Raw genomic sequence first — 7,855 nt, 5'->3', positions numbered from 1 at the left:
CTTTTGTCGTTTGAGAGCAACCCACCTCGAAGCCTTTGAAAGAAAAATTCCCAGTGAGGAGAAAAGCCCTAACCACCCAGAGCCAGAGTAAATTGGGCATCACTTAAGTCTTCGTGTCTGTGTGATTTGAAGACTTATTACACTTGAGGACTGTGCATCCTCCAGACGGTTAGGCGTCGCGTTCTGAGCATCCAAGAGAAATTGTGGATTGCCAGTGAACGAAGTCTGTGAAGGTTTGGGAGTCTACCTTGAAGACTTACCTGAGTGATTGAGCGAGGTCTGTGTGACCTTAGCTCAAGGAGAAAACGGTGAGGACTGGGTGTCTTGGACTAAGTGTCCTTGACTGGGTGTCCGGGACTGTGTGTCCTTTGGTTTAAATACCTAGCCGCTCCAACCAGACATACAGTTGTCACAGCAACTGGAACTGGTCCAACAAATCATTGTCTTCAACGTGTCACTGGTTTCATCTTCACTTCCTTTCACTTACAGTTATTCATTGTGAAGCCATTGCATGCTTGCTTTATCTTTTGTCTTCACAACATGAATGTATGATCTGTTCGGCTTCATAACTTCTTCCTACCTGATCCTTATTACACTGAAGCTGTTTGTCATTGCGCTTTCACTCTATTGAATACATGACCATGGCTGGCCTAGTGTAATCTAACTTCCGCTGCATAGTAATAGGCATAATCTTCACTGTTTGTCTTCATAACTCTCACGTTTTGAAGACTTTCATAAAAATCGCCTATTCACCCCCCTCTAGTCGATATAACGCACTTTCAACCATGAGCCATGAAATTCACTATACCATGTACCCAATGGTACTTCAGGGGTATAGTGATTCAAATTGGATATCTGATGCTAATGAGATGAAAGCCATAAGTAGATATGTGTTCACACTTGATGGCGGTGTTGTTTCCTGGAAGTCTTGCATGCAAACGATCTTAACGAGATCGACTATGAAAGCAAAACTCATAATTCATGTGTTGAAGTAGGATGGTTTCGAGAGCTTTTGATGGATTTGTCATTGGTTGACAAGCCGGCCCCGGCTACCCTTATGAACTGTGACAATTAGACAGTAATTGTCAAGGCTCGGAGTTCAAAGGACAACAGGCAATTGTGGAAATCACTCAGGGACCCCAAAACAATGAGTAATAGTCCATGAAACGGGGAGAATCGGCCAAAACTGCGATTGGAGATTTATTTTATTATTTTATAGAAAAAGATGATGATCAAGCCTAATATTTCTTTAATTGGTATACGTAGATGTACAAGTATACACTGTAAGGAAAACCAAAAGAAAGAAAAGAAAGATGTAATCAAAGAGAAGATTGAAGGAAGATGTTATATGGTCTCCTCCTACTTATTTCCCAGCCATATTTAATTACAATGAACAAATAATAATGTACAATAATAAAACGTAAACAAATAAGCATACAACTTGTGTCATGCAATAATGAATCCTATTACATATATTACACTGACATATTTAAGTATATTTATTTACACTGAACAAACACCATAATTTTGTAAACAAATAATACTTCATATAACTTGCCAAATTGCATGTAGTACATATGGTAGGGGGCCTTTTATTTTTGCACTAGTAGTTTGCATCCCACACAGAGAAGGCACTAGAGAACTTCATCCAGTTGGCAGTAATTTCAGGGTAGTGCCCGTTGATCACATCTCGTAGGCCTTCAGTTGTTTTGACCCATTGCATCCCCTTCTTGGTGTATGTTTTCTCATTGAAATTGCTTGTAATAAATCGATGTGCTTTAAGCCTCCTGTTTATAGAGATGTGTTAAATTAATATTCATATCTTAACTGAGTAGTTATCATCTCAAATTAGTACTTCTACATTTGACTACTTTTTTCTGGTAACATTCTAGATCTACCAGTAAAGTACCCATAATGGTCATATCATTATGTTTTCTTGCATTTTTGAACTTCGGTTTGGGTAAATTTTGAATTAGTGAAAATTAGCTTAAGCCACATTCTCAGTTGTTTCGTAATACATTTAACAAGGGCTTAAATCAAATTTGGTACTTTGTCTAGCATTCATCAGTTACAACTAAATATCACCTTGATGCCATTAAAAATGAAAATGTTGAATGTTGTTTCGCTTATGGAAAATCCCTTGATTTTTTTCTCTGCCATAAGACCAACAAGAAGATCCAATTTCTCTACATCATCTCCATATATTGCTCTTATGGCTTCAATTGCATCCTTGTCACTTGTCAGATCCTCCCAACTTTTTATTGGAATAAGAAATAGTCTCCTCCTGAACTCATTGTACCTCGGTACACTTCTCTCCCTGTCTCGGTATACTTTAATTTGGAGGAAAATAAAATGACAGTAATCTCAGTGTAATCATTATCAAAGGCATTAGACACAGTAATCCTCTTTATTTAACTTGAAGAGTACAATATTTGCTTAACATTTTTGTTTATACTAGTATGCAACAATGTCCTTGTTTTTTTTAAAGAAATGGTAGTTGTGACTGATTAGAGAGTGGTGCTAAGGTTACAAGATACAAACATGATATATGTATTGGTAAGAGAATCTTGTATTTTCAATCTGATTAGTACAATAATAGTTTGGGAACTCTTGAAAATTGAAAAGTATGTTGTGATAAATTTCAACATAGTAGTTTAAGGTTACAAAATACTTGTTCTAGTACTTAATTTGTTGCCAGTATGAGTTATTTTAAATATTTTTATGCATTGGATTATTCTTGGTGGATCCTTGTAACAATTTGACATGGTGCAAAATCATGATCCTCTACTGATACTGGTATAAATTGGGTCCAAATTTCATACCTTGTAGGGCAGCAAGGTGGGTTCTGTCAGATCGATTGGTACCATCCAAATTTTGTGGTATAAGGTCCCTGAAGAAACCTGGGTAGTTTCATAGTTCAAGTGCACCACAAGCTTGATATCCCATTGATAATTTTTGTTTTTCAAACCCTATTTTCGATAGCTGATCTTCCCCCTTGAGACCAACCAACTCTCCAATATCGATGCTACATTTTGACACAAGAAAGAAATGGTGTCAGTGTTTATGTCAGTTATACTAAAAATGTGCTAACCAAGCAGAAAACTTATTGTGACCAAGATTATACATTCTACTTTTTATTGTATAGTAAAGAAGCTAAAAAACATAATAAATCTAGCTGTTTGTGTCGTGTTCAGTGTCTAATGTCAGGTTCAGTAATCCATGATGTAAGAGTTGATATCTAATAGAAGAATGTCTTAACTCTTTTTTCCTCATTTCTTTATAATCTGCATCACTCTTTTTTTGTCTCATCTAATGAAAGTTGTTAGTTTGCATTACATCTTCTACATAAAAAATGAGAGGAATGGATGCCACACATAAATTGTGTGCTCACTCTTCCACGTATGGTGGGGAATTATTTGCAGTGGGTTGCCTGATTGGATCCCTGAGCTTGAGAGTGCTTGGTATTAAGGACTACATTCTGTAAACAATGGTAAACTCTTCAGTCAAAGAATAAGGTACGCCATGGTTGATCGGCTTCTTCAATCCCACAAGCAACCTAATGCTGTTCCTCCTATGTGAGCAAATGTATATTTTATTTTCTTATCCAATAATCCATACCTTCACAAAAGAATCAGAATATCAGGTAAATTGTACACATTCTCACAAATTTAATTAATTTGAATTTGCAGATGTAAATGAAATTTCCACTTGGAAAAGTAATACCATCAGCAACGGTTAATTTTTTCTTTAGGAAAATATGATAAAATGAGATAAATATACCCTCACCAATTTGCATGCATTGCAGCTCTCATGATTTTAGTCTTGAGAAGCTCTACAGTCCAATCAATAGTGTGAATCTTTGCAATGACAGCAAAAGTGACCAATTTGGCATACCGATATAATTCTTCATCTGATAGGTTGGGATGTTCTTCCTGAGATTAAAACAAAATTTATAAATTTTTCTTCATATTTTCAGCATAAAGAAAACAAATTAACGTCTTGGTAAATAACAGCTTTATCGGTACGGTGACAAGAAGTCAAGAACAACAAATTCTTCCTAAAAACTAAACAAATAGATAATAGTGATGCTTTTCTTACCTTTATTGCATCACAAACTGCATTGTGTTCCTTAAAAAAAGAGCATGCAAGATCAAAACCCCAACCCAACCGTTGCGAACGTCGCCCGATAATGGCACACCATTCTCCTCATGCAAAAGAAGACCATCATCTCCAATCACAAGTGTTCCATCATCATAAGTCCTAATCTTTTTTGCGTGTTTCTCATTATTACCATATACTACACTCCTATCCCACGGTACATACAAACATAGAAATTGCAAAAAATTACAACATTTTATCCGCAAATGTGCATTGATTTATATATATTCATCGATCGTCTCTATTTTTTAAGTTCATTCTTTGTGCTTAAGATAAATTTCTAATAAAGATCTTAACTTGAGAAAATCTTAAGCATTACTCACCACCAAGCTGTGCGGACATTGTAGTAACCAGTCTTTATTCCATCAGAATTCATAGGCTATTCTTTTGTGGCGTAGAACTTGAATGATTTGAGGGGGCACTCATTGGCCACTTCTTTTGGAGCTGCGATTTCAATCTGGAAGAAACCAAGAAAATTTAATTATATATCAACTAACAATTAGAGGTGGCAGAACCTGACCCAACCCGAGAAATCTGCTCGACTCGACTCGAATCTGACCCGACATTTTCCAAACAGTCAAACTGACCTGACCTGAACCAATCTGACCAGATCCAAAACTGACCCGATCTAAGATCAAATAGCATCCAATCCAACTCAAATCAACATACAATAAAAAAAGTTAATATTGAAATTGGTCCGACCTAACCCGTCCATCACCCAACCGGACCCAACTCGACCCAAGATATTCTAGAAGGCCAAACTAACCCGACAAGTTCAACTCGAACCCGAACCTAACCCGCCTGCCCAATTTACCACATGTAACTACAATATATATTTCAAATTCTCAATTGAAGATGAATTTCTATTTTTAAGACTTCAACAAATTAAGGCAATCAAATTAAGGAATTAAATCAAGCATGCACATGTTTGGTATCCTTCATATGATCCATCTAGTCATGAACCATGAACTGTATCCATGCAACTGCTAGTATATTGAACTGTTTCCCTGTGTCCTTGTATTCTCTCCTGGCTAACAGCTTTATCACCACAACAAATGGATCTAGGCTCATCAACTGCATTGATAAATAACAATTAATTATTTTATGCATAATCTGATAATTCAAAAGTATACCTTGAATTTCCATCTGTTAACAGTATGATATAATTAAAATAAAATGCTTTTGTTTTTAAATTAACAAGCACACATTAGCTCTTATTTTTAATACTGACAAAACTCGTGTATTTTTTTTGAGTTTCAACGTTAATCCAGTCATTTACTTATTTGAAGCTTGCAGAACGAACTACAAACAAAAAGTTTCATCAAAAAGAGTTTTATCCGTCTTGAAGTCAAAGTGTCAAACTAAATATTAAATAAGAAATAAAAATAAAACACTTTTTTGGTGATCTTTACTCCTTTAATTGGCTTCTTAGACTTTAATTTCAGGTTTATTCTTCACTAACTAAATTCAATATGTATATTATCTAATTTTCTACTGAACAAAATAATAGGGATGCAAATTGAAATTAGCAGATAAGAAGAGCACATCTAAAGCATGCGTATATATATAGAACAAGAATTACCAAAATAAAAGGGAAATAAGTGCTTAACTAATTTACATTAAGTTATTAACTTGTATTGTTAGAACTTAATTAGAAATTTGGAATTTTGTAAGAAAATCACTAGATTTTTTGTAAATAGTGTATAATTAAGTACCTCATCCTGTTGATCAACTAGCTTCATGTTTCTCCGAAAAAAGGTGTATTGGCTACCAGCCTCAGCATTATGGGGGTCGTTGTACTTGCCATCTCCGGTGCGGTACGGGAACTCCTTGGGGTCAAACAGAGCACCATGAGAACTCCCAACAGCTAGCAGGTTGTATTTTTCGAGGAGGGTCCGGCGGGTGTTTAGGTAGAGTAAACCGATTGGAACAGGCATCTTGTGCCACAAGTTTCTCTTGTCAAATGCATGAATGAACTACATGAAATTAAGAAAAATTAATACATTGGAAATTTAGTTAGGTATGCATATGTAAATTAAATACTTCAACTAATGAGGAATATCAATTGAGTAGTTAATAAGGTGGTACACAAGCATGATAAAGCTTAAGTATATATGCGTGCTTCTAATGGCCATATTTATGAACATGATTTGTTAGTTACCACCATATGCATGAAAAAATAATACATATTGGCATGCATACTCATTTGAAAATATACTTCATTATAACAAATTTCCCTAATTAAATGGTGCATCAAACTTAATTTGGCGCAATTTTTGGGATATTAAAATGAATAGATACTAATTTAAAAAAGATCAAACAATTAAAATGCGGCATCAATAGCTCAAAATATAATTCAACTTTTAGTTGCGTTAGAATTGACACACACACACACACGTATATATATATATATGTAATACCCATGGTGCGGCTATATCTCCCACGCGTCGGAGCACGACTTAGAGGCATAACCGCATGGTACGCATGTCGCAGGAGGGGTAATCTTTACACATCCCATGTACTGAATAAGAAAGGGATAAAGAGTCATCTTACAATCGCCACTTCACACAATACATAAATATATCATACATTATGCAGAATACAATCAAGGTCCGACTACGGAACCAAAATAAAGAAAGACAACCCAAATGCTAGATCCCCGATCACCCCAACTGGGCTCCTCTACTGATCATCCGGAAAAGACACATAGTAACGACCCGAATCCTCGTCGAACTCCCACTTGAGTTCGGTAGCGTCCACTGCACTGGCATCATCAGAACCTGCATCTGTTTGGAAGTATCTGTGAGTCACGGGGACTCAACAATCTCACACCCTCGCGATCAAAACTATTTAAGCTTATGGGTAGGAAAAGGTAGTGAGGTGGATCTGCAGCAAGCACTAGCGTATATGGTGGCTAACTTACGCAAACGAGAGCGAGAAGAGAAGCAAAGTACGGTCGAAAAGCTATAAAGATCAAGAAGTGATCCTGAAACTACTTATGTTCAAGCATAACGCAAGAACCGTGTTCACTTCCCGGACCCCGCCGAGAAGAGACCATCACGGATACACACGCGGTTGATTCATTTTAATTAAGTTAAGTGTCAGGTTCTCTACAACCGGATATTAACAAATTCTCATCTGCCCATAACCGCGGGCACGACTTTTGAAAGTTCAAAACCTTGCAGGGGTGTCCCAACTTAGCCCATCACAAGCTCTCACGCTCAACGAAGGATATTCCTTCTCACAGGAAGACCCGATCAGACTCGGAATCCCGGTTACAAGACATTTCGACAATTGTAAAACAAGACCAGCACAGCCACCCGATGTGCCGACAAATCCCGATAGGATTCGCATGTATCTTGTTCTCAGGGCACACCGGATGGGCAAGACGTCGGGTTGGCATAAACCCTGATTGCCCAGGGGGCGCCGGACATCGCCCAGTTTGGACCAACACTCAGAGGAGCACTGGCCCGGGGGTTTAAAATAAAGATGATCCTTGAGTCCGCGGAACCCAAGGGGAAAAGGCTTAGGTGGCAAATGGTAAAACTAAGGTTGGGCCTTGCTGGAGGAGTTTTATTCAAGGCGAACTATCAAGGGGTTCCCATAACACCCAACCGCGTAAGGAACACAAAATCAAGGAACATAACACCGGTATGGCGGAAACTAGGGCGGCAAGAGTGGAACAAAACACCAGGCA

The 7,855-nt window shown here is 37.3% G+C and overlaps 1 pseudogene; it reads right to left on the bottom strand.

The window, feature by feature from the left end:
- Positions 1–1,421: 1,421 nt before the first annotated feature.
- Positions 1,422–6,134, bottom strand: LOC125530738 (annotated as a pseudogene).
- Positions 6,135–7,855: the final 1,721 nt, after the last annotated feature.

The sequence above is a fragment of the Triticum urartu genome, unplaced genomic scaffold, assembly GCF_003073215.2.
Source record: "Triticum urartu cultivar G1812 unplaced genomic scaffold, Tu2.1 TuUngrouped_contig_6527, whole genome shotgun sequence".
Lineage (NCBI taxonomy): Eukaryota > Viridiplantae > Streptophyta > Magnoliopsida > Poales > Poaceae > Triticum > Triticum urartu.
The sequence above is the reverse complement of the archived record's forward strand: the minus strand, read 5'-3'. Positions and strand labels throughout refer to the sequence as shown.